This window comes from Hemitrygon akajei, chromosome 17 (assembly GCF_048418815.1).
Source record: "Hemitrygon akajei chromosome 17, sHemAka1.3, whole genome shotgun sequence".
Lineage (NCBI taxonomy): Eukaryota > Metazoa > Chordata > Chondrichthyes > Myliobatiformes > Dasyatidae > Hemitrygon > Hemitrygon akajei.
In genome coordinates this window covers 16,474,588-16,501,597 of record NC_133140.1, presented here as the reverse complement: position 1 = coordinate 16,501,597, position 27,010 = coordinate 16,474,588, and the positions used below count along the sequence as shown (strand labels likewise).

Sequence of the window (27,010 nt, the reverse complement as noted above, 5' to 3'; positions counted from 1 at the left end):
AAATTGTAGGTGCAAAGGGACTTGAGATCCTAGTTCAGGATTCCCTTTAATTTAACTTGCAGATCAAGTTAGTGGTAAGGAAGGAAAATATGATGTTGGCATTCATTTTGAGAGGACTAGAACATAAAAGTAAGGATATATAGTACTGCTGAGGCTTGAAGGGATCTCGGCCCAAGACATCGACTGTTTATCCATTTCCATAGATGCTGAGCTCCCTGTGGGTACCACTGAGGCTTTATTGGCCAATAGTGTGAGCAATTTTGGAACCGGTATCTAAAGAAAGATGTGTTGGCTCTGGAGAGGGTCCAGATAAGGCTTACAAGGATGATCCTGGAAATGAAAGATTTAACATGACAAGTGTTCGATGTCTCTGATTCTGTACTCAATGGAGTTCAGAAGAATGAGGAGGGATCTTACTGAGAAAGAGTGCATCCAGGGAGGACATAAGGTAGAGTTCGTCCCCTGAATTTATATGGATAGAACTCAAAAATAGGAAGGGTGCAATCATCTGATGGGATTGTACTACAGTCCACCCAATAACTACCAGGTACTGAGGAATAGGTACGCAGGCAGATTAAGGAAAGGAGCAAAAACAAAACAGTTGTTGTCATGGGGAACTTCAACTTTCCTAATATAAACAGGGACTTTCTTAGTGCTAGAGGTTTATATAGGGCAGAACTTGTTAGCTGCATCCAGGAGGGTTTCTTAAATCAACAAGAGGAGGGGCAATACTGAACCTGGTGTTGAATAATGAGCTAGGCCAGGTGACTGACCTTTCAGTGGGTGAACTGTGACCACAACTCCTTAAGTTTTATGATAGTTATAGATAAGCTTAAGCATGACCTTGTGATAGTGTATTAAATGGGAACAGAGCAAATTATGAGAGCGTTAGGCAAAAATGAGGGAGAATTAATTGGGAGCAACTGCACAGACTACAGGACGGGTATGTTCTGGTCAGAAGGAAGGAAAAGATGGCAAGGTAAGAGAACCTTGGATATCCAGAAAGGTGATGAATTTAGTGAAGAAGAAAAAGGAAAAATATGTAAAGCTTTGGAAGCTAGAATCGAACAGATGCCTGAGGATTAAAAAGAACCCAGAAAAGAACTCAAGAAGGAAGTTAGGAAAATCCAGAGGGCCCATTAAAAGTCCTTGGCAAGTAGTATTAAAGAGAATCCCAAGGCTTTCTGTACATACACGAACAAGATAACTAGGGAGAGGGTGGGACCACTCAAGGATAAAGGGAGGAACATTTGCTTGAATGCAGAGGATGTGGGTGAGGTACTTGATGAGTAGCTCACGTCAATGTTTACCAAGGAGAAGCATATAGAGGATTGGGAGATCAGTGCTGAGCATATGAATAGGCCAGGGCATTTCAAAGTAAAGGAGGAGGTAGTGTTGGGACTCTTTAAGAGCACTAAGGTGGACAAGTCCCCCAGGGCCTGATGGGATATACCCCAGATTATTGAGAGAAGTATAAAAGAGATGGCTGGAGCCTTGATCAACATCTTTGGGTCCTCTCCAGCCACAGGTGAAGTCCCAAAGGACTGACTATTAACTAATGTTCTATTATTCAAGAAGAGAACCAGGGATAATCTGGAAACTAAAGACCAGTGACTCATGTCAGTGGTAAGGAAGTTAATGGAGATAATTCACAGACATAGGATTTATGAGCATTTGGAAAACCATGGCCTAATTAGGGAGAGCCCGCATGGCTTTGTGCAGGGCAAGTCATGTCTTACCAACTTGATTGAGTTTTTTGGCACGGTGATTGAAGGTAGTGCTATGCCATTGTCTACATAGATTTTAGTAACGTGTTTGACAAGGTTCCTTGTGAGAGACTCATCCAAAAGATTAAGATGCACGGGATGCATAGTGAATGGGCTATTTCGATTTAGAAATGGCTTGCCCAAGGGAGACAGAAGGTAGTGGTTGAAGGAAATTATTCTAACCAGAGGTCTGGCATTAATGATGTTCTACAGGAATCTATACTGGGACCTCTGCTGTTTGTGTGTATAAATAACCTGGAGAAAAATGTAGATGGGTGGGTTAATATTTTTGCTGATGATACGAAGATTGGTGGTGCTGTGGAAAGTGCAGAAGAATGGCAAAGAATACAGTGGAATATAAATCAGTTGTAACTATGGTTAGAGAAATGGCAGACAGAGTTTAACCGAGACAACTGTGAAGTGCTGCACCTTGGTAGGTCAGATGCAAAGTGACAGTACACTATTAAAGGCAAGATCCTTAACAGTGTTGATGAGTAGAGGGATCTTGGGGTCCAAGTTCACAGTTCCCTGAAAATGGCCACACAGGTTGATGGAGTAGTTAAGACATATGACACGCTTGCCTATTTAGTCAAGGCATTGAGTTCAAAAGTCATGAAATTATGTTGCACCTTTATAAAACTCTAGGTAGGCTGCACCTGAAGTATTACATCCAGTTCTGGTCAGCCTGTTATAGGATGGATGTTCAGACCTTGGAGAGGGCACAGAAGAGATTTACCAGGATGTTACCTGGATTATAGGGCACGTGTTGTAATGAGAGGTTGGACAAATTTGGATAGTCTTCTCTGGAGTGTTGGAGGCTGAGGGGAGATCTGGTAGAGGTTTATAAGGTTATGAGAGGCATAGATAGAGTAGACAGACAATATGTTTTTTCCCCCAAGGGTTAAAATGTCTAATACTAGAGGGCATGCATCTAAGGTGAGAGGGGTAATTTCGAAGAAGATATGAGGGGCATTTGTTTACACGGAGTGGTGGGTGCCTGGAATGCACTGCCTGGGGTAGTGGCAGAGGCAGATACATTAGGAACTTTTAAGGGATGTTTAGATAGGCACATATATGTGAAAGGAAAATGGAATGGATATGGACATTGTGAAGGCAGACGAGATTAGTTTGGTTGGCCATTTGATTACTAATTTAATTGGTTCAGCACAACATTGTGGGCCGAAGGGCCTATTCCTGTGCTGTACTGTTCTATGTTTTATAGAAACCTACAGAATACTGAACGGCCTAGATAGAGTGGATGTGGAGATGTGTCCATTAGTAGGGGAGTCTAGGATCCAAGGGCACAGGCTCAGAATATAGGGAAGTCCCTTTAGAACTGAGATGAGCAGAAATTTCTTCAGCCAGAGAGTGGTGAATTGGAAATTCATTGTCATGGAGGGTTGTGGAGGCAAGGTTACTGGGTGTATTTAAAGCAGCCATTAATAAGTCCTACATTGGTAAAGGGTTTGAGGGTTATGGGAAAAAGGCAAGAGAATGGGATCAAGAGAAACAAAATCAGCCATGATTGAATGGCAGAACAGAATCGATGGGCCAAATGGCTTAATTCTGCTCTTATAACTTTGGTGCATTAGCCTTCATCAATCGTGGGATTGAATTTAAGAGTCGAGAGGTAATGTTGCAGCTATATTGGACCCTGGCCAGACTCCACATGGAGTACTGTGCTCAGTTCTGGTCACCTCACTACAGGAAGGATGTGGAAACTATAGAAAGGATGTACAGGAGATTGCCATGATGTTGCCTGAATTGGGGAGCATGCCTTATGAGAATAGGTTGAGTGAACTTGACTTTTTCTCCTTGGAGCGATGGAGGATGAGAGGTGACCTGATAGAGATGTATAAGATGATGAGAGGCATTGATCATGTGGATAGTCAGAGGCTTTTTCCCAGGGCTGAAATGGCTAACACGAGAGGGCACAGTTTTAAGGTGCTTGAAAGTAGGTACAGAAGAGATGTCGGGGGTAAGTTTTTCTTTTTTACGCAGAGAATGGTGAGTGCATGGAATGGGCTGCTGGCAACGCTTGTGGAGGCGGATACAAAAGGGTCTTTTAAGAGACTCTTGGATAGGTACATGGAGCTTGGAAAAATAGAGGTCTATGGGTAACCCTAGATAATTTCTAGTAAGTACATGTTCAGCACAGCACTGTGTGCTGTAGGTTTTCTATAATTCTATATCAACAGAATATCAAGGTGCAGCCCTTGTTCCATGAAATCTCTCAACACCCATTTTCACCATTCTCCCCAGAAAAAGCAGGTAACTAAGCAAATGGGATGTCATCACCGAAGATGATTGGGAGGAGGTAAGGTGGAGGTTATTCTAAGAGGTCAGGACAAGGTAGATGTTGAGATGTTCTTACTAGGGAGAGTGTTACAAACAAGGAGACATAATTATAAAGCATAAGGAGCTGGCCACTTAAAACTGAGGAGTGCACTTGCCTTTATTGGCTGATGCATTGAGTATAAAAGTTTGAATAGAATTACAGCACAGCACAGGCCCTTTGGCCCACAATGCCATGCCAAGTTTATAACCTAACCCAAGATCAATCTAATTTTTCCCTCATACATCACCCTCCATTCTTCTATCATCCATGTGCCTATCTAGTTGCTCCTAATCTATCAGTCTCTGCCACCACCCCGGCAGTGCATTCCACATACTCACACAACTCCTTGTGTAAAAAACTTACTCTCTGCATCCCCCTGTACTTCCATCCAATCTCTTTAAAATTATGCCCCCTCTTATCAGGCATTTCCCCTTGGGGAAAAAACCTCTGGTTATCCACTCAATCTATGTTGCTTATCATCCTGTACACCTCCATCAAGTTACCTCTCATCCTCCATTGCTCCAAAGAGAAAAGCCTTAGTTCGCTCAACCTATCCTCTAAGACATGCGCTCTAATTCAGCCAGTATCTTGGTAAATCTGCTCCCTCTCTATAACGAGGCAACCAGAACCAAACCCGATATTCCAAATGTGGTCCCACCAGTGTTGCAACATTACCTCATGGCTCTTGAACTCAGACCACCACCACCCCCACACACACCATACGCCTTCTTAACAACCCTATGAACTTGCCCTGTTCCAGAATGTTCTGTGGGCCACATTGCATTGTATGCAGTTCTGGTCACCACATTATAGAAAGCTAAGCTGGAGAGGGCACAGAAAGGATTCAAACTGAATTGGAAAGCTTGATCAGAAGAGATCGGATAGGGTGGGTCTGTGTGCTCTGAACCAAAGGAGGCATGAGAGATGTGTATAACATTGCAAGATAGGGTAGGTAATCAGCATCTGTTTCCCATGGTGACTGCTTGTCAGTCATATCGACTATGACAGGAAACATGCGGAAAAGCTGATGCTCTGGGGCAGTTCCACTCTCTCGATCTCGGAAGTCCAGGTCCAGTGGTACAAGTTGTCATCACAGCTAGGGGGTTCCCTGGTTGTAGTCGATGGCCATGACTTCTTCTGTGCCTCGCCATGCCCTTCATTCTCCATGAAGTGTTGTAGAACCACCTCCTTGACCATTGGATCTCACTGTTGATCTCATCTGCCCAGTTCACCAGAGCTGACTTTGGATGCTGTCCCAGTCTCACTACGAGGCCCATAGGCTACCCTCACCTGGCTCAGGCCACCTGTCAAAGCAGTATGTGGCCATTGTCACAGGTGAGAATTGAGTGTCCGGTAGGGACAAAGATAAGTGGCCTGCCCCAGAACGGACACAACCAACGCTTCATCAAAGGTGCTACCCCTCCCTGGACACCCCATTCTTATCATGGTAGAGGTATCTTAAGCTGGAGGGTGTAGTTGTAAGACAAGAGGGAGGATGATTAGAGGAGATCTGAGGGGTAAATGTTTTCATACCAAAGGTAATTGATACCTGGAATCTACTGCCAGATGATGTGGTGGAGGCAGGAACAGTAACAACAGTCAGGTGAGACCCGGACACAGGTACTTGAATGAGCATCGCAAAGAGGGACACGTAATTAATGCAGATAAGTGGGTGGAATAGATATAAACGGGCATGATGGTCAGCAGAGGTGTGGTGGACCGAAGGGCCTATTTTTGTGCTGTCCAACTCCATGTTTAAAGTGAAGGTTGATAATATTTGAAAGATTGAGGAATGGAGGGTAATGAGGAACTGGCACAGAAGAGGAATGGTGACCAACAGAGATCATGTTGAATGGTGGGGCAGTACTTGATGGGGTCAAGTGGCCTCCTCCTGCTCCTATTTCTTTGTCCTTATGCCAACCTGCCACCAGCACCGGAATGGTAATCAGGAAGTCTCTCTCCGTGTCCTAACATGGAATGCCAAGGAGCAGATGGAAGCATTCCAGAGAAGGAACAGATGAAGAACTAGCATCAGATATCCTCTGCTTGGAGCAGCAGAGCTCTCACCTCCCACTTTGATTGGAATTAGAATTGGTTCATTATTGTCACAAAAACTGAACTACAGTGCACTCTGCTCTTGCACTCTGTTCACACAGATCAGGTAATTACACAGTGCATTGAGGTAGAACAAGGTAAAGCAATAGTAATTAAGAATAAAGTGTAACAATTACAGAGAAAGTACAGTGCAGGTGAAGAATATGGTGCAAACTCATAATGAGGCAGATTGTGAGGTCAAGAGTCGTACTAATCATACTAGGGAACCATTTAACAGTGGGGTAGAAGCTACTCCTGAGCCTGGTGGTACACGCTCTTAGGCTGAAGGAGGAGGGGACAAGAGAGAATCTCTGGGGTGCGTGGAGTCTTTGATTATGCTAACTGCTTTATTGAGGCAGACAGAAGTATAGAGGTCATGGAAGGGAGGGTGGACCAAATGTGGAAAGAGCTGCTAGCTGAAGTGGTGCATGTGAATTTGATTACAACATTTAAGAGAAGTTTGGATAAGTAGATGGATGAGAGGGATATAGAGGTGATGGTCCAAGTGCAGGTTGATGGGACTAGACAGAATAACATCTTAGCATAGATTAGATGGGATGAATGGCCTTTTCTGTGCTCTATGATACACGGTAGATGGTGATATATATGTAGGGAACTGAGCGAAAAGTTGTTGGTTAGGAGAAGGATGGGCTGTGGGCACCTTTTAATCCATGCAAACATAGACATCTACAGGTTCAGTAGTTTTCACTCAGCTCCCCTCATCCCGGCTTATTCTGGTGATGTCTGTAAACCAGAGATTGGGGTCAAAGGGCCTGTGGGATAGTACACCGAGGAACAGTTGGCGGGAGACTCTGCCAGAGGTTGCTGTTTGAGATAAATCAGGAATGTAAAGGGAGTGCCACGAACAGACAAGTCTAATCCTATTCCGACAAATCATTCCTACCTCCACCCAGAGCAATACATTCTGATAGTTAACCCATCAGAAAAGCCAGCACGCTTCACAAGGTGTTTACCAGCGACTATGGATGGTGGGCAGAGGGTGGGAGGGAGGTCTAATTACAAATGATTAGAGGGAGAGACAGAGAGGGAAAGGGAGAGAGGAAGAGTGTATGAGTGACACACAGAAAGACACCCAAAGGAGAGGGAGGAAGGGGAGGGTGGAGGGGGAGAAAACTTGGGGAGTTGGGGGAGGGGAAGAATTAAAAGAAGTTTAAAGATCAAAATAAGTTTTATTATCAAAGTACATCAAGTGCACCATATACAGTTCTGAGATTCATTTTTCTGTGTGCACACTCAGCAAATCTATAGAATAGAAACTATAACAGGATCAATGAAAGATCAACCAGAGTGCAAAAAACAACAAACAGTGCAAATGTGAATACAAGTAAATAGCGAGAACATAAAATAACAAGACAAAGAGTGAATGCAAATTAAAGTTTGAAGAATTAGGAGGGAAACAAGAAGTGGGAAGGGATTGGGGGTGCGAGGGTCAGGGAGGGTAACAGAATGGTTGGAGTGGAAGTGGGAAAAGGAGCAAGTGTGGGAAGGCAGCATGGGGGAAGTAAGTCTGGGATGAAGGGAGGGGGGTGTAGTGAAGAGGAGAATGTGGGGCATGTACAGAGGAAAGGAGGGGCAGGGGGAGGGAACAGAGAGAAGTGAGCATTTCAAATTGTCAGAAGGTTAAATACTATTGACAAATTTATTTAAAAAGAGACATTGATGAATGCGTGGTGTGCAATTAGTGGGTGAGGTAGATGAGGAACAACACGAGGAAATCTGCAGATGCTGGAAATTCAAACAACAACACACACAAAATGCTAGTGGAACACAGCAGGCCAGGCAGCATCTATAGGGAGAAGCGCTGTCGACGTTTTGGGCCGAGACCCTTCGTGAGGAACAACACAGCTGGCTGATACAGCTACCAATCTGCTCTAACTGGGGGTGGGGGGGGGGGGGCTGTCCACACAGGCCCTGAATCTTAAGCAACACACACACACACACACACACAAAGTGCTAGAGGAATCCAGCAGGTCAGGTAGCATCTATGAATGGGAATAAATAGTCATTTTAGGCCGAGTCCCTTCATCAGGCTTTGTTTATTCCTCACCATAGACCCTGCCTGACCAGCTGAGTTCCTCTGCATTTTTGTGTATTCCAGCATTCACAGGATCAGTGTTTACGATTAGCAACCCTGAATCGTCCCTGACAGCAAGCTCCATCACCCCTACACCCAAGCTGCTAATCCCACAAAATAAAACAGACTTGTGATGTGCTTCCATTCCTCAAAAAAGTTAATGAGGGAGAGAAATAAAGCCAGGAAACATCATGACTTGTGTTCACGTTACACTTTTCACCACCCAGAGTTCTTGCAAACCAAATGCCACATGTGACACATAATCCCTGATGCAAGTATGACACTGGACTGAAGTGCAGCAAGTGCCCAGAAAGAGCTATGGACAAACAGGTGAGTGATGTTCAGAATCAGCTTTATTATCACCGGCATGTGACGTGAAATTTGTTAACTTTGCAGCAGCAGTACAATGCAATACATAATATAGAAGAAAAAACAAAATAAAAATAATAATAAATCAATTACAGTATATCATGCAAGAAACAGAAATATATATTTAAAAAGTGAGGTAGTGTTCAAAAGTTCTAATGTCCATTTAGAAATCGGATGGCAGAGGAGAAGAAGCTGTTCCTGAATCACTGAGTGTGTGCCTTCAGGCTTCTGTACCTCCTACCTGATGGTAACAATGAGAAAAGGGCATGCCCTGGGTGTTGGAGGTCCTTAATAATGGACACTGCCTCTCTTAGACACCGTTCCTTGAAGATGTCCTGGGTACTTTGTAGGTTAGTACCCAAGATGGAGCTAACTAATTCTACAACCTTCTGCAGCTTCTTTCTGTCAGAATGCTCTCCACGGTACATCTATAGAAGTTTTTGAGTGTATTTGTTGACATACAAAATCTCTTCAAACTCCTAATGAAAGATAGTCATTGTCTTGCCTTCTTTATAACTGCATCGATATGTTGGGACCAGGTTAGATCCTCAGAGATCTTGACACCCAGGAATTTGAAACTGCTCACCCTCTCCATTTCTGATCCCTCTATGGGGATTGGTATGTGTTCCTTTGTCTTACCCTTCCTGAAGTCCACAATCAGCTCTCTTGTCTTACTGACATTGAGTGCCAGGTTGTTGCTGTGACACAACTCCACTAGTTGGCATATCTCACTCCTGTATGCCCTCTCATCACCACCTCAGATTCTACCAACAATGGTTGTATCGTCAACAAATTTACAGATGATATTTGAGCTATGCCTATAGAGAGAGTAGAGTAGTGGGCTAAGCACACACCCGAGGTGCACCAGTGTTGATAGTCAGCAAGGAGATGTTATCACCGATCCGCACACACTGTAGTCTTCTGGTTAAGAAGACTAGGATCCAACTGCAGAAGCCCAGGTTCTGTAACTTCTCAATCAGGATTGTAGGAATGATGGTAACATAGAAACCCTACAGTAAAATACAGGCCCTTCAGTCCACAATGCTGTGCCAAACATGAACGTATTTTAGAAATTACCCAGAGCCCTCTATTTTTCTAAGCTCCATGTACCTGTCCAGGAGTCTCTTAAAAGACCCTATTGTATCTGCCTCTAGTACCGCTGCCGGCAGCCCATTTCAAGCACTCACCACGATCTATGTAAAAAACTAACCCAAAACATCCCCTCTGTACCTATTTCCAAGCATCCTAAAACTGTGCCCTCCTGTGTTAGCCATTTCAGCCCTGGGAAAAAGCCCCTGACTATCCACATGATCAATGTCTCTCATCATCTTATACACCTCTATCAGGTCACCTCTCATTCTCTGTCACTCCAAGGAGAAAAGGCCAAGTTCACTCAACCTATTCTCAAAAGGCATACTCCCCAATCCAGGCAACATTCTTGTAAATCTCCTCTGCACCCTTTCTATAGTTTCCACATCCTTCCTGTAGTGAGGCGATCCAAACTGAGCACAGTATTCTAAGTGGGGTCTGATCAGGGTCCCATATAGCTGCAGCATTACATCTTGGCTCCTAAACTTAATTCTATGCTTGATGAAGGCCTTCCTAACCACAGAGTCAACCTGCGTAGCAGCTTTGAGTGTCCTATGGGCTCAGACCCCAAGATTCCTCTGATCCTCACAGTTATCTGGGTTGAACTCCATTTGCCATTTCTCAGACCAGTTTTGCAGCTTTCAATGTCCTGCTGTAACCTCCGACAGCCCTCACACTATCCACAAAACCCCAACCTCTGTGTCATCAACAAATTTACTAACCAATACTGTTAAATACTGAGCTATAGTCGATCAACAGTATCCTGGCATAGGTGTTGGTATTGTCCAGGTGGTCTAAGGCCGTGTGAAGAGCCATTGAGATTATATCTGTCATTGACTATTGTAGTGACAGGCAAACTGTGATGGGTCCAGGTTCTTGCTGAGGCAGAAGTTCAGTCTAATCATGACCAACTTTCAAAGCATGACGTACAAAAAAGCTGGATGAACTCAGCAGGTCGGGCAGCATCTGTTGAAAGAAGCAGTCAACATTTCGGGTTGAGACCCTTCAACCCGAAACGTTGACTGCTTCTTTCAACGGATGCTGTCCGGCCTGCTGAGTTCATCCAGCTTTTTTGTACGTCTTGATTTGACCACAGCATCTGCAGTGCACTCTCAAAGTATTTCATCACTGTAGATGTGAGTGCTACCAGGTGATAGTCATTATTCTTCACATTATTCTTCTTAGGCACTGGTATAATCTGTTGCCTTTGTGAAGCAAGTGGGAATTCCATCCATAGCAATGAGAGGTTGACTGAGGAATAGGAGCAGGAAGAGCCGAGATCAACCACTTTGTCTGCAGCCACAGAGGTGTTCACATTTGAATTCCTGATGTGATATTGCAGATCAGTCTATACTTGTCCTTAAACAACTGGGTTAGACCTTGATTATAAAATAAAATTGAAGATAAGCTTTATTTATCACATGTACATCAAAACATACAGTGAAATGTATCACTTGTGTCAAATCAAATCGACGAGGATGTGCTGGGGCAGCCAGCAAGTGTTGCCATACTTCTGGTGCCAACAAAGCATGCTTTCAATTTAATTACCCTAACTTGTACATGTGGGAAGAAATCAAAGCACCCAGAGGAAACCCACACAGTTACAGGGAGAACGTACAAGCACCTTACAGGCAGTGGTGGGAATTGAACCCCGATCTTACAACTGGTGCTGTTACCATGGCTACATGTCAACGTGAAGAAATAATGTGCAAGTTACCGCAAAAATCATCATTGAAGGCATAAACTGAAGCGAGCAAGTGATTTATCTTTGAGTTAGCCTAGCTGGGTTGCCAGAATAGCATTGCTTATAAAATTGGCAGAAACAGCAGCAGGACTAAAGATTGGGAGCAGTAGAACTCATTCCATGCAGACAGGAGGCACAAGGACTGGTGACCAGCGAGTCAGCAAGGCCAAAAATTTGGAATCCTGAATCAGTAACCGCACTCGTCATCACTGAAGCCCAAAGGTCACTCGGAAGTCTGGAACTCTACGGACGCCTGAGTCTGCAAGTCTCTGTAGCTGAAGCCCGATGTCTGCAAATCCACCAATGCATTTCACTGTATGTTTCAATGTACATGTGATAAACAAATGGATCTGAATTTGTACTGATAAAGAGGCAAGATGGAATATGATTATTGCTAGAAGGTTCTCATGGTACATGATAATAAACTCAACTCGAATTGAGTAGGTACATCAAAAAGATTAGACTAGTCAGGATGTGTGGGTCCCTGCAGACAGAGAGAAGAAATTATCATGGGAAACAGTGGAAGAATAAAACAGTTACTTAGGATCTGTCTTCACAGGAAAGATGTTCACATCGTGCTGGATGTATGAAAGAATCAAGGATCACGTGAGAATAATGAACTAGAGGAATGAGGTATTAGTCAAAAACTAGTGTGAAAGGAACTGGGAGCTGCAACACTGAACAATCCATTGACCCTATTCTGATGCAGTCAGAATCCCCACCTAAGCCAAAAGTCACCCCCTTTTCTCCACAGATGCTTCCCTCCAGTTTTGTTTTAATCCCATGGTATTAAGATCAACATCCTAGACTTTTTGAAAGACCTGGCTTAGGAAATCCTGAATGCTTTTGTATCATCTCCCAGGGAGCTATGGATTTTGGAATTGTTCCTGTGTACAGGAGGGTAGGAAAGATGACTATTAAAGAGGGGGAAGAGAGAAAATAGGAAAATACAGTCCAGTTGGCTTAATATTACTGATAGGGAAGATGCTGAAATCTGAAATGAAGAAAACAATGTCAGCAAAACAAAACTCATTTACTACGGTGTCTGCACACACCCCGTTTATATCAACGGTGATGAGGGTCGAGAGCTTCCAATTCCTAGGAGAGAACACCACCAATAGCCTGTCCTGATCCAATCACGTTGATGCCATCACCAAGAAAACTCACCAGTGCCTCTTATTCCTCAGGAGACGAAAGAAATTCGGCTTTTCCCTTTTGACCCTGACCATTTTTTATTGGTACATGGATTTTTATTCCTACATGGATGCATCATGTCTTGTTACTGCAACTGCTCTGAACATAACTGTAAGAAACTGCAGAGAGTTGTGGACGCAGCTCAGCACGTCATGGAAACCAGCCTCCCCTCCAAGGACTCTGTCTACAATTCTCAGTGCCTTGTTTAAGTAGCTAACATAATCGAAGATCCCGCCATTCCTGACATTCTCTCTCCTCCCATCAAGCAGGAGGTAGAACAGCTTGAAAACATGCATGCCTTCCTTCAGCAGCCACAGCACAAGTACAAGTCACTGGGGATACCATAGTTGGAGTATTGTTTAGATACGATGCCATCCTATAGTTAGGATGGAAAGATTCATGACCACATTACTAGGATTGGAGAGCTTGAGTTATGAGCAAAGACTGGAAACTGGCTGCTTGCCCTAGAGTGCAGGAGGCTGAGGGCTGACCTTGGAGAAGTTTATAAAATCATGAGGAGCACAGATAACACAGACATTTGCTGTCATGGATGGAGAGGATGAGCTTCGAGGGATATGGGCCAAATGCAGGCATAGGGGATTAGCTCGGGTAAACAACTTTGTCACATGGATGAGCCTGTTTCTGCACTGTATCACTCTAGGATCCTCATTCTCTGCCATCAGTGTGGCATAGACACTGACAGGGATTGCAGACGTGTACACGAGGAAGAAAACAGGAGAATACCTGGACACGGGGGAACAAAGCAGACCAGTACTGACCAGTATTAGTCATTGCAATTGTATAAGCTGCCAAGAGAGAGATAACTTTTATTTTGGCCTGATTATCAAAACTCCAGCCACCCCACTGATGGCACAGAGAAAGCTATTTTACTACCTCAGGAACACAGTGAGCCACAACTGGCATGCTCGCTAAAGAACGGAAGCTGCAGAGACTGCTCACACATAGCTTTGCCCTCAAAGTTAATTTGGCCACAACCAACTGAGTCATCAAAACAAGTGTCTGCATTGATACCAGATGCTCAACCCAATTTCTACCTCAGCCTGCTTAAACCCCTGAGAAAGGGACAGAATTTTAATGAGGAACATGGGGGAGGGGGGGAGAAGAGATCGTCTGAAAGTCTGCTGTCCATGTTTGTGTGTGTCTCTTCCCCCTTCTCACTTTAAGGGTATCTGGGTGAAGGGTCAAGGCCTTCAATGGATGACATAACCAATGCAAGGGTGCGGATGTGAAGCTAGAAGGGCCAGTTGGACTCACACCTTTGAGGTCTTGTTATTGTTGATGGAGGGGCAGAGTGTGTGGCACAGCTCAACTATCTCACACACACACACCCCCACCCAGTGATGCACATTCAATCCTGACGTCATGTTGTCTATGTGGGTATCTGCACATTCTCCCCATTACCGCCTCTTTCCTGCAAAGACGTGGTTTGATCGACCACTGTATACTTCCTCTGGCGTGTGGATAAGTGGCAAAATCTGGGGTGAGGTTTCAGGAATGTAAGGGCAATGGAATGGGGTTGGTTGTAAATGGATGCGTAATGGCCAACATGGAGTCGTCGGACCAAAGAGCCTGCGCCCAGCTGTTCGCCTGTATGACTCGCAATGGGAGGTTCAGAGCAACAAAGAAATACTGGGAGGAAACAAGACAGAGTGTCCATAAGGCAGAAATAGAGGAATGCAAAGATGAGTTACATAGGGGGACAAGCAGGGAGGGGAGAAAGGACTGAGGTGAAACAAGCATTCTAGAAAGAGGAGATAAAACCTACTGGAAGTACAGCAGGCTGTTGTCTCAGTGAGACTGAGAGACTTGATTCCTGCACATTGGTTGTTTGTCAGTCTTTCTTTATATATAATTTTTTATACAAACTCTATTATATTTCTGTATTTTCCTGTGAATGCCACAAGAAAAAGAATCTCAAGGTAGCATGGGAACACACACAAAATGCAGGTGGAACGCAGCAGGCCAGGCAGCATCTATAGGAAGTACAGTCGACGTTTTGGGTTGAGACCCTTCGTTTCAGCCCGAAACGTTGACTGTACTTCTTCCTATAGATGCTGCCTGGCCTGCTGCGTTCCACCAGCATTTTGTGTGTGTTGCTTGAGTTTCCAGCATCTGCAGATTTCCTCTTTCGTGTTTGCGCTCAGGGTAGCATATGCTGCTACACAGGTCCTTTGAGAATAAATTTACTTTGGCTTTAATAAGTGCCACAGGAGCTGAATGAAAGGTAATGACTGATGACGGAGCTGAGGTGGCCAGTGTGATTCCAATATAATTTACAGATTGCAATGATTCTACAATAGAAGTTTATCAAGATTTATAGGAAGACCTTGAGCAGCTGGATAAGTGGGCCAAAAAAAGGCAAATAGCTTTCAAATTGAGCAAGTGTGAGGTATTGCACTTTGGGAAGTCAAGTCAAACTGGGGTAGGATTTACACAGCGAATGGTCGGGCCTTGGGGAGTGTTGTAGAACGGAGGGACGTCTAGGGGAGCTCCATTAGGACTGTGTTGTCAGCCCGTCAGGAGCTCTAGGGGAGCTCCATTAGGACTGTGTTCTCAGCCCGTCAGGAGCTCTAGGGGAGCTCCATCAGGGCTGTGTTCTCAGCCCGTCAGGAGCTCTAGGGGAGCTTCATTAGGGCTGTGTTGTCAGCCCGTCAGGAGCTCTAGGGGAGCTCCATCAGGGCTGTGTTCTCAGCCCGTCAGGAGCTCTAGGGGAGCTCCATCAGGGCTGTGTTCTCAGCCCGTCAGGAGCTCTAGGGGAGCTCCATCAGGGCTGTGTTCTCAGCCCGTCAGGCGCTCTAGGGGAGCTCCATCAGGGCTGTGTTCTCAGCCCGTCAGGAGCTCTAGGGGAGCTCCATTAGGACTGTGTTGTCAGCCCGTCAGGAGCTCTAGGGGAGCTCCATCAGGGCTGTGTTCTCAGCCCGTCAGGAGCTCTAGGGGAGCTCCATCAGGGCTGTGTTCTCAGCCCGTCAGGAGCTCTAGGGGAGCTCCATCAGGGCTGTGTTCTCAGCCCGTCAGGAGCTCTAGGGGAGCTCCATCAGGGCTGTGTTCTCAGCCCGTCAGGAGCTCTAGGGGAGCTCCATTAGGACTGTGTTCTCAGCTCGTCGCTGTTCACACTGCTGACGCAGGACTACTGTTTGGTTCGGTTTTAACCACATCACTAAGTTCACTGAGGGAGTTGGCCTCATCAGTAACATACAGGGAGGAGGTAGAGCAGCTTGTGGACTGGTGCAAACACAATGACTAGAGTCTCAACACGTACAAGACTAAAGAGATTATTGTGGACTTCAGGAAGGTACAGGCGGACCACTCCTGACTGCATGTCAACAGCTTCTCCATGGACCGGGTCAGGGGAACCAAGTTTCTTGGAGTCGAGAAAGCACAGCAGCACCTCCACTTCCTGAGGAGACTGAGGAAAATGAGGCTCCCCACCCCCTTCTGCCGGAACACTGTCAAGAGTGTCCTGACCAGTATCACTGTCTGGTATAGGAACTGTCCACAAGACCTTACAACAGATTATGAGAACTGCTGAGAGAAACATCAGAGTCGCTCTCCCCACCATCCAGCAGATGCACTTAATGCAAGAGGCGAAAGCTCAAAGGACATTCAGACAGACATACGAATATGAGGGAAATGGAAGGATATGGACAGTGTGCATGAAGAGAGTTTGGTTGGCCACTTGATTACTAATTTAATTGGTTCAGCACAACATTGTGGGCTGGAGGGCCTGTTCCTGTGCTCTACTGTTCTATGTTCCATGTTTAAGAGCTGCTTTCACAGAGCCCTCAGCGTTGTCAAGGATCCATCTCTTTGACCTCCTACCATCAGGCAGAAGGTACCACAGTACAAGAACAAGGGCTGTTAGGCTGGGTAACGGCATCTTCCCCTTCCCCCAGGCTGTGAGACTTCTGAACACACTGCTACCGCCCAGTACACATTACTTCTGACAGTGCCAGTAACACTAGTGTATATTTAACTACACGCTGTATAAGCACTGTAGGTCAGCTTCTCCATTTACAGCATCTTTTATTACCTGTTAATATATTCTTTTTTATAATGCAGGTAACACATGTACACCTTGATCCCAGAGGAACTTTGTTTCATTTAGTTATATACATGAATGACAAACTTGAACATGGGCTCAGATCAAAATCAAAGTCAGGCCATTTGGCCCATCAAGTCGACTCTGACATTTCATCATGGCTAATTTATGATCCCTCTCAACCTCATTCTGCTGCCTTCTCACCGTAACCTATTGAAGCCCTGACTAATCAAGAACATTTCAACTTCAGTTTTAAATATCAATTATAAAAACTGTAACACTTAAGAGTAGCTTGGAAACTTGCACAACTGTTTGGAGGGTTGAGGTCTGGGTGCAGGTATTTGGGACGAGGCTGGCATGGACTAGATTGGCTGAAGGGCCTGTTCCTGTGTTGTAGAGTTCTATGATATCCTAATACGCTTGGGATGCCTTCTGGACTGGAGGGAGGGGACAAGGTTACTTCTCAGGCCGATTTGAGAACGAATCTCAACTGAGCACTTCCCACAACTGGACTATTTCAGAAGTTTAGGACCAAATGGTGAAGGCCAGAAAAGCAGATCTCCCACACCCTGAGGAAGTACATAAATAAGAGAAAGCAGAACTGCCTGCTAATTTCTCTTCAAACTCAGAGTCACCAAGTGCCGCATTAAAACAAGAACTAAAATACACCGTGGGAAAAAAATCTCAAAATCTCACTTCTTTACCTTGATTATTTGATATTCAAGAAACGGGAACAACATCAACTGAGGAAAGAATGGTGGTGCTGCTGCCTCAACTCTCCAGAAGCCCCAGTTCAATCCCAATATCTGGTGCTGTCTGTGCAGAGTTTGCATGCTCTCTCTGTGGCCTTGTGGATATCCTCGGCTCCTCCTGCTTCCTCACACATCTCAAAGGCATCAGGATTGGGGGGTTAATTGGCCACTGTGAAGTACTCCTCACTGTAGATTTATGGCAAAGAGAAGTTACTTTGAGGGAAAATCAGCTGCAGGGGAGCAGGGAAATGGGGGGGGGGAGGGGAAAAATCAGACTGATTGGATTGCTTCTCTGGTAACTGGCCTAGATCAATGGGCCAAATGAACTTATAAAACATAAAAGAATACACGAACTTTTAATATTTATTAAAATTTTAATATTTATTGAGATACAGCACGGAATAGGCCCTTCTGGCCCTTCAAGCGTGCTGGTCAGCAAGCCCCAGATTTTACCCCAGCCTAATCACAGGACAATTTACAATGACCAATTAACCTAACAACCAGTACGTCTTTCGACTGTGGGAGGAAACCGGAGCACCCAAAGGAAACTCACACAGTCACGGGGAAAACATACCAACTCCTTACAGGCAGCGATGGGAAATGAACCCAGGTCACTGGTACTGTAAAGTGTTGTGCTAACTACTATGCTACCATGTCGTGGAAGTGTTACTTGTCCTGTGAGTTTCTCATGAGCATGAGAGAATGAAGAAATACCAGCTTCGTGTGAACCCAAAGAATGGTTCTGTGTGTATCGAAGTGACTGACGTGAAGTGTGGCAAGCACTTTTGGTTAACCCCTGCATGGTCTCGGGTGTGTGGTGACCACCTCCAGCGAAAGGTCAGTTACTTCAAGAAATCTTATTCTTCGGGATCTCTTTGGAAAAGGCATTTAGCGGCTGGGATCTGCATCAGCAGTTTCGGCTTTCTTCGAGCATCGATCCAAAGCTGGTTCAGGAAGCTTCTCCTCTCCCTTACTTCATGAATCATATGGACTTATTAAACTACCACTTTAAGACTGTGCTTGAATAAGAATTGTTAAGAATTATCTCTAAGTTCAACTGTTTGATAACTATAGATGCATAACACTGTTAACTTCTGTTTAAGTTAGTCGTTTGTTTACTTTTCAATGTTTTTCGAGCAGAGGTTAATAAATTTTGTTGTTCATTTATAGAAACCTGACTCAATTTCATATCTACTGCTGCTGGTGCGTAACAGGACGTAAAGGCTTTCCAGTCCACTGGACATTTCTGTTGAACACAGTTCTAATGCGCTATTTTTAAAGATGTTACACAATGTAATCATTAACTACACTGGTAAGAATCCTGCCATTAACCGTGTAATCTGCCTTCAAGTTTGATCTGCCGCACCCTCTCTCAAGATCCACACTATATCTACAATGGAGCGATGAGAACCAAATACAGTACTCCAGATGTGGTTATAAATCTACAACTAACTCCATGACTCTTGAACTGAATGCCTCAACTAATAAGACAAAAATGCTCACAAAGTGCTGGAGGAACTCAGCAGGCCAGGCAGCGTCAATGGAAAAATGTACAGTCAATGTTTCAGGCCAAGACCCTTCCGCAGGGCTGGAGAAATAAAGATAAGGAGGATTTTTCTCCAGTTTTGCGGAAGGGTCTCGGCCCAAAATATCTTTTCCATAGATGCTGCCTGGCCTGCTGAGTTCCTCCAGCATTTTGTGTGTGTTGCTTGGATTTTCTTGTTTAAGACAAGTATGCTGCACACCTTTACTATACTGTAACCTTGTGCAGCCACCTTTAAGGAGATGCAACCCTTCTGCCACTTCACAAGATGTTCCCACCCAAGTCAAATAACAACCGAGGCTCCACCTGCTCTTGCAAGTGGGCACAAAACAGTTCACTAAGCAGTGCAGACGCCAGAGTCCTGACCAGTAGTAATCTCAGCATTGACAACGTAAAACAACTTACACGAAGTCTCCATTAACCTGGGGTGGTGCGATAGTGTAGTGGTTAGCACGTCGCTTTACAATGCTGACTACCAGTCGCGATTTAACTCCAGCCACTTTCTATGAGGAGCTTGCATGTTCTCCCTGTGACCACGTGGGTTTCCTCCAGGAGCTCCGGTGTCCTCCCACATTCCAAAGACATACAATTTAGGGTCAGGGAGTTGTAGGCACACTACCTTGGCACCAGAAGCATGGTGACACTTGCCCAGCAGAATCTTGGCTGATTTGATTCAATGCAAACAATACATTTCACTGTATGTTTCAATATACATGCGACAAGTAAAGTTAATCTTTTAATCTTTATCTGGCACTCTCGGGACTTATGTGCTGCGGGAGGTGAAGATTTTTGGGACTACCACACGTTTCTGTATGAATTCAGTTTTGATGCACTATTGTTAAGGACGTTACCCAGTTACAACGGGAGTATTCCAGGCAACCTGAGATGCTTTAGGGAAGAACGAATCAGACTGTTTTAAAGGGTTGGCACTGAACAGATCAGATGGTTTTGAAAGGACAAATAGAACCAGGTCTCTGGTGATTGAAAGGGATCATGAGAACTAGGCCCTGGTCTGTCGAAAGGAGCACAGAAAGCAGCACTCAGCGAGCTTAGTGCCAAACTATAGGAAATTCTGAAGGGTTATGGTGTCTGTAGCAGGCACATTTCAAAAAGTGACTGCATACAGTGATAAACGCAGAGGAGTAGGCCCTCCAGACCAATGACTCCATACCAAGCAGGATCTCTACTCGAGCTGGTCCCATTCCCCTGCATTTAGCACATGTCACTCCGAACCTTTCCTCTCCAAATATTACCACTCAACTTCCTTTTAAATCTTCTCCCTCTCATTTTAAATCTATTCCCTCTCCCCAGAGGAAATCAGCAGCTCAGACAGCAGCTATTCAGGAATCAGACTGAATCGTTAACTGGTTATTCCCTTCCATAGATGTTGTCTGACCTGCCGAGTTTCTCCAGCATTTTGTGTGTACTGCTCTGCAGAATCTCATGTATTAAAAAAAAGAGGCTAGCCAGGAAGAGGCAGTGATTGGGAAATGCTTCAAAGGAGGAAGAAAAACCAGGAGGTTCAGAGGCCTCCAGTTGTGAGAAATAACAAAACAATGAATCAGACCAGCACAAATTACAATGAGTCATTTCAACACAGGAAGGATTCAGGATGCAATTGCTCCCCTGATGAAGCCAATAACTGCCTGATCAAGGCAGTGATCCAATCCACCATTGCTTCAGAATACCATTGGTGTTCTACATGTATTGCTTCATCTTAAGATTGTACTTTACCACTTTACAAGTTAATGATTGAGAGAAGGAATGTGATAAGCAAGAAAATATGCTATTCATCCTCCACAGAGTAAGATCCTATGAAATGGCTGAATGGTTTTGTTCCTGGACAATCTCTGAATTTCTCCCAATGTCCTTTACACAGAGTGTGGTAGGCGAGTGGAATACCCCTACAGAGTGGGGCAGTTACACAGAGTGGAATGGATAGTGGTATAGGTCCGGTTCGGAGACTGGCAGTTGATTAAAAGTCAAAAAGTTAAGCCCCAATTCGCAAATCTCTACAAGTCTATTGAGGAAGTCAGGGTGAGTTGTCGGCGAACCCACAAGGCAATCTCTCCTGGGGTTAGCAGACTGTGTGGATGGATGAGTGGCTGCTCAGTATGCTCTGTTGTTCAGCCAGCTCTGTTGGTGCCAGAACGTGTGCCGACCCTTGTGAGCAGCCCCCAGCACATCCTTGGCTGTGATGGTCGTTTACCATAAACAACACATTTCACTCTCTATGTCAATGCACATGTGATAAATAAACCTAAATCTAATATTTGTAAAAACCAACGTAATCTTTGGAATACTTTTGTCATCTTCAAGATTTAAGTAACTTCCAGAGGACCACGCACAGTACAACACAGGTACAGACCCTTTGGCCCACGATGTAGCTGTCGAACGTGATGCCACATTAAATTAAATCACTTTTGCTTGTACATGCGCCACACCATAAAAATAGGCCCTTCGGCCCATCTAGTGTGAGCCATATTATTACTCTGCCCGGTCCCATCTGCACTTGGACCATAGCGCTCCATACCCCTCCCACCCATGTATTTAGAAACATAGAAAACCTACAGCACAGTACAGGCCCTTCGGCCCACAAAGTTGTGCCGAACATGTCCCTACCTTAGAAATTACTAGGTTTACCTATAACCCTCTATTTTTCTAAGCTCGTACCTATCCAAAAGTCTCTTAAAAGACCCTATCGTATCCGCCTCCACCACCGTTGCCAGCAGCCCATTCCACGCACTCACCACTCTCTGAGTAAAAAACTTACCCCTGACATCTGCTCTGTACCTACTCCCCAGAACCTTAAACCTGTGTCCTCTTGTGACAGTCATTTCAGCCCTTGGAAAAAGCCTCTGACTATCCGCACAATCAATGCCTCTCATCATCTTATACACCTCTATCAGGCCACCTCTCATCCTCCGTCACTCCAAGGAGAAAAGGCCGAGTTCACTCAACCTATTCTCATAAGGCATGCTCCCCAATCCAAGCAACATCCTTGTAAATCTCCTCTGCACCCTTTCTATGGCTTCCACATCCTTCCTGTAGTGAGGTGAACAGACTTCTCCAGATTTATCCAAACTTCTCTTTAATGTTGAAATTGAACTCCCATCCATCACTTTCGATGGCAGCTCATTTCACACTTCCTATCCTGAGTGAAGTTGTTTCCCTTAAATAGTTCACCTTTCACCCTTAATCACCTTCTTTAAACTTCCCCCTCTAACCTTACTTGATATTTCCACCCTGAGGAGAAGACTGACTGTCCACCTTATCTCTGCCTCTCATAACTTTATAAACTTCTATCAAGTCTCTCCAAATCACCAAAGGGAAAAAAATGCAGGTTTGTCTAACCTCTCATTATAGCTCATACCTTCCAATCCAGTCAGCAACCTGGTAAATCTCCTCTCTGCACCCTGTCCAAAGCCTTCATATCCTTCCTTGGGAGAGATTTACCAGGTTGCTAACAGGATTGGAGGATATGAGCTTTAAGAAGAGGTGAATCACCTAATAGGTCCTACCCTGCAAACCAGAACTGCAGCCAGTGCTCCAATTCATACAAATGGGACACTTAGCCAATGCCTCACTGGGGAGAGGAGAACAATGCTGTGGGAAACCACCACTTTGTAACTCCACTACAAATCAAGCCACTTAGAACCATAGAACACTACAACACAGTACAAGCCCTTCAGCCCTCCATGTTGTGCCGACCCATATAATCCTTAAAAAAAGTACTAAACCCACACTACCCTATAACCCTCCATTTTTCTTTCATCCATGTGCCTGTCCAAGAGGCTCTTAAAATACCCCAAATGTTTTAGCCTCCACCATCATCCCTGGCAAGTCATTCCAGGCACCCACAACCCTCTGTGTAAAAAAACTTATCCCTGATGTCTCCCCTAAATTTCCCTCCCTTAATTTTGTACATATGCCCTCTGGTGTTTGCTTTTGGTGCCCTGGGAAACAGGTACTGACTATCCACCCTATCTATGCCTCTCATAATCTTGTAGACCTCTATCAAGTCCCCTCTCATTCTTCTACACTCCAAAGAGAAAAGTCCCAGCTCTGCTAACCTTGCTTCATATGACTTGTTCTCCAAACCAGGCAACAGTCTGGTAAATCTCCTCTGCACCCTCTCCATAGCTCATAATGAGGTGACCAGAATTGAACACAATATTGAACACAAAATTGAACACTTCTCCACTTGTCACCAGCATCAACACCAGAGCAGAAGTAGGGGCCTCACTAGTCAAAGAAAGCACCTCTTCACCCACTCAAGGTTAATGTTCAGCAAATACCACCTATATAGAATTACACAGGTTGGTTTTCTCTGGGTGCTCCGGTTGCCTCCCACATTCCAAAGATGTACGAGTTGGGGTTAGAAAATTGTGGGATTGCTACACTGGGACTGGAGGCACAGCGACACTTGTGGGCTTCGCAGCACAGTCGTCACTGATTTGATTTGATGGAAAATGACACATTTCACTGCACGTTTTGATGCGCTTGCGACAAATAAAGTTAATCTTGTAATCGATCCCACAGCTACATTTGAAGAAATGCACTTTCCTGGCCAACTATTGTTTCACTGTCTCTAAACGGAAGGTTTCTCGCCCATCATAATCTTTCTGCACACAAACTAGCTACCACAATGCATTGGGAATTTGTGAAGTTGTGAAAGGCAATATTTAAATAAAAGCTCTGTTTGGTTACTGTCCTGAAACTAAGGACAGGGAAGACAGTTCTGCTGGGGGAGTCCACTGTCTCACAATGTGCCTACTAGTTTACAGGTGATATGTATGACCCAATTCTGCAGCCGGCAGACAGGCAGTCTGTGGCCAACCTGCAATGCCTCAAGAACAACCGGAGTGAGCATATCATCACATCATCATATCATCACGGTGATGTTCATATCAACCCTGGGTGGATCCTGAACTCAGCCTTTTATACACTACCGGGACTGTAATTCGAGCTGTGGTTGAGTCGGGACAGAGAAGCCTTGCTTTAGGGCATATACAGGGCTTTGAAGTACCAGATTCATACCTCACTGAACCTGAATCACAATACTGACCCTTCAGGGCAACAACTGATCAAGGCTCTCTCAGTCTTGACCCTTATTTCTCATCTCTCTCTGGGTCATGGGAGCTATCATGGTAGACTAGAGCCCGAAGTCATGGCTTAAGGATGAAAGGTGAGATATTTATGGGGAACGTGAGGGTGAACTTCTTCACTCAGAGGGTGGTGAGAGTGTGGAATGATCTGCCAGCGGAAGTGGTGGATGTGGGTTTCATTTCAACATTTAAGAGAAATTTGGGTAAGTACGTGGATGAGAGGGTTATCAAGGGCTGTGGTTCAGGTGCAGGTCGATGGGACTAGGCAAAATAATAGTTCAGCGTAGACTAGATGTCCGAAGGGCTTGTTGCTATGCAGTATTTGTTGAGACTGAGCAGAAATGTTTTTATACAGTGCACCAACTTTGAACATCTGTCAACAACTTTGCAGCCTACTCGCACACGGGAACACAATAGTGGCCAATTAAACCTTCCCTTTGCAGCCAAAGGAAGGATAACATTAACCAATGCCATTTCAGAACTGTGGCATCTGATGTATTTGTTGAATACATGCAACTGAAACAGAGCACCTACAACGGTGCTGAGCTCCCTTGGTACTGCTCTGGACTGTCTGCAGATCACTTTCCTTTCCCTGGGTTCACTGGGACACTGCTGCAAGTTATCAGGAGAGATAGGATCATAGAGTATTACAGGCCCATTGGCCCATCTAGTCTGCAGGGAGCTGATTTTCTACCTGCACCAGACCCCAGTTATCCATGTTGGCACTTCTCTTAGAAGTTACAATTGACCTTGCATCTACCGCTTCCACACTTGCATCATCCTCTGAATGAAGAAGTTTCCTTCAGATGCCTTTCCAATATTTCACCTTTCACCACAGCCCCTCATTCTCGTCTCACCTAACCTGTGGGGAAAAATGCCTGGATGCATTCACTCTATCTACAACGGTGTATCCTATCCCGCTGAAGAGGCAGGTTGGAGCCAGCTGCCAGAGGAAGTGGCCTCAGCAAGTATAATAACACCATGTAAAGGACACTGGCCAGGTACATGGATGAGAATCGTTTAGAAGGACCAGCCGCAGGCAAATATAATTAGCTTAGGTCAGAATGGACCAGTTGATCCAAAAGGCCTGTTTCTGGATGGTAAAGGAAGATTACAGTCTGCACTGGGCTCCATGACTCATTCCTCATCACTGTACTTGATCAAGTTGTGAAGAGAAGCAGGACTCCCTCTGAAACCAGCCACTTCCCACACACTCAGATTTCATTAGCTCCCACTTCCTCATTTTCACCAAACTCACCCTTATTTTCAAGGTACCCGTTTCCACGGCAGCATCTACCCGAGAGTCTGTAAAACGGAGGGGAACCCCCGGCTGAAGCCGGCAAGCCCGGCCTCCTGTCGCTTTCCAACTCATGTGTTGCAGGTAAGGGGAGGGGGGGTAAAAGGGAGGTGAAGGATCGAGCGGAGGTGGGGGAGGAGAGGAGGGAGAAGTGGGAACAGGGGAGGATGGGGGGTGAAAGAAGGGCGGAGAAAATGGGAAGTGCAGAGGAAGGGTGAGAGGGAGTGGGGGAAGGGAGGAAGGAGAAAGGGGACGGGACAGAGAATGAACAGGTCAGGAGGGAGTTAGCCGTCCAGAGGCACATTTCGAAGAGACGTGTGGGTTCAACAGCTCCCAAACCCGTTAAACTGCAAAGACAAAGCAGCTTACAACCCTCTCGAGTCCCGCTCACTGCCCACCCCGGGATCAGGGATCCAGGAGACGGGTGGTCTTGCAGGCACAGTCCGATCCCAGCCCACCCACTCAGACAGGTTCAGCTGCATTAACACAATAAGAACACAGCCAAAGAAGCCCTACTACAAATTCGTCAATCCGCCACAGGTCGGAAAGAGAACCATTCCTGGAGACAGAAAAGTTTCAAGTATTCGAAAAGTTTCAAAAAGTTGCAGAGGCCGCAAGGGATAGTGCAGAGTTCTGATTTTAAGATTATTGTCCAATATACAAGTGCCCCGCCTTTGTACTGTGTCCCAGCTCTGTTACACAGCCAGACAGTATCTGTCTCCCTCTGACTTCCATTGGTCTGGGGTGGGTGACAGGAGCTAAGCGCCGGATCCTGGCTCCCGCTCCGGCCGCCTCTCCCTCTCTCTCCAGCCAGCTCCAGGCCGTGTCTGTCCCCTCCGACACCCACTCATCCACCTCGCCCAGCTTCCCATCCCGGCGGGAAAGCGCCTCTTACCGGAGCGAAGTCCTTGGGGACCGGGAGAAAACGGGATCCCACAGAGAGTTTGGAGACAGCCCGGGCGTTGGGAGCCCAGATGTTGCGGGGACCGTGTCCTCTGGGACCGGGACTCGGCTTCCGGGTTAGAAATGAACACCCGCCAGCTCCTCCTACCGGCTGCACGGAGGCTGGCGGGCAGTCTCACCAGCCCGGGCCGACAGTCCGCTCCGTGGGCTGACCACGTTCAGCTTAAAGCTGAGTCCGCAGTTTCCACCGATGCTGACACTCTTTCTGGTCTTCACTGGAGTTGATTGGTCCGCCTCATTTTCAACAACTCTGCTCTCGCCCATCGTGTATGTCCCAGTACCCGTACAGTATGTTCCGCATCACACGTCTTGATGTTCCCGACTCCGCACGACATTTAGAACTTTGACAAGTAGTGGAGAATCACGGCCTGGTATGGAAACACCGATACCTTTGAATGGGAAATCCCACAAAAAGTGGTGGGTTTGGCCCAGTTGAGCATTGAGCACATCTACATGAAACGCTGTCGCAAGAAAGCAGCATCCATCATCAGAGATCCCCAACGCTCAGGTCGTACTCTCATCTCACTGATGCCATCAACTCGAAGAGACAAGAGCCTCAGGACTCGCATTACCAGGTTCAAGAACAGTTACTACCCCT

At 45.5% G+C, this 27,010-nt stretch overlaps 1 protein-coding gene across 2 annotated transcripts in view; it reads right to left on the bottom strand.

Annotated features, from left to right (window-relative positions):
* Nucleotides 1–26,563, bottom strand: part of elmo3 (engulfment and cell motility 3) — a 161,715-nt gene extending 135,152 nt beyond the window's left edge. Inside the window, exon 1 of one of the 2 annotated variants that reach the window (XM_073069708.1) lies at nt 26,345–26,563. The gene's annotated coding sequence lies outside the window, so the exon portion shown is untranslated. Of the gene's footprint in view, nt 1–25,410; nt 25,572–26,344 lie in introns of those variants that run through there. The other variant, XM_073069709.1, reaches the window with a different exon arrangement.
* Nucleotides 26,564–27,010: the final 447 nt, after the last annotated feature.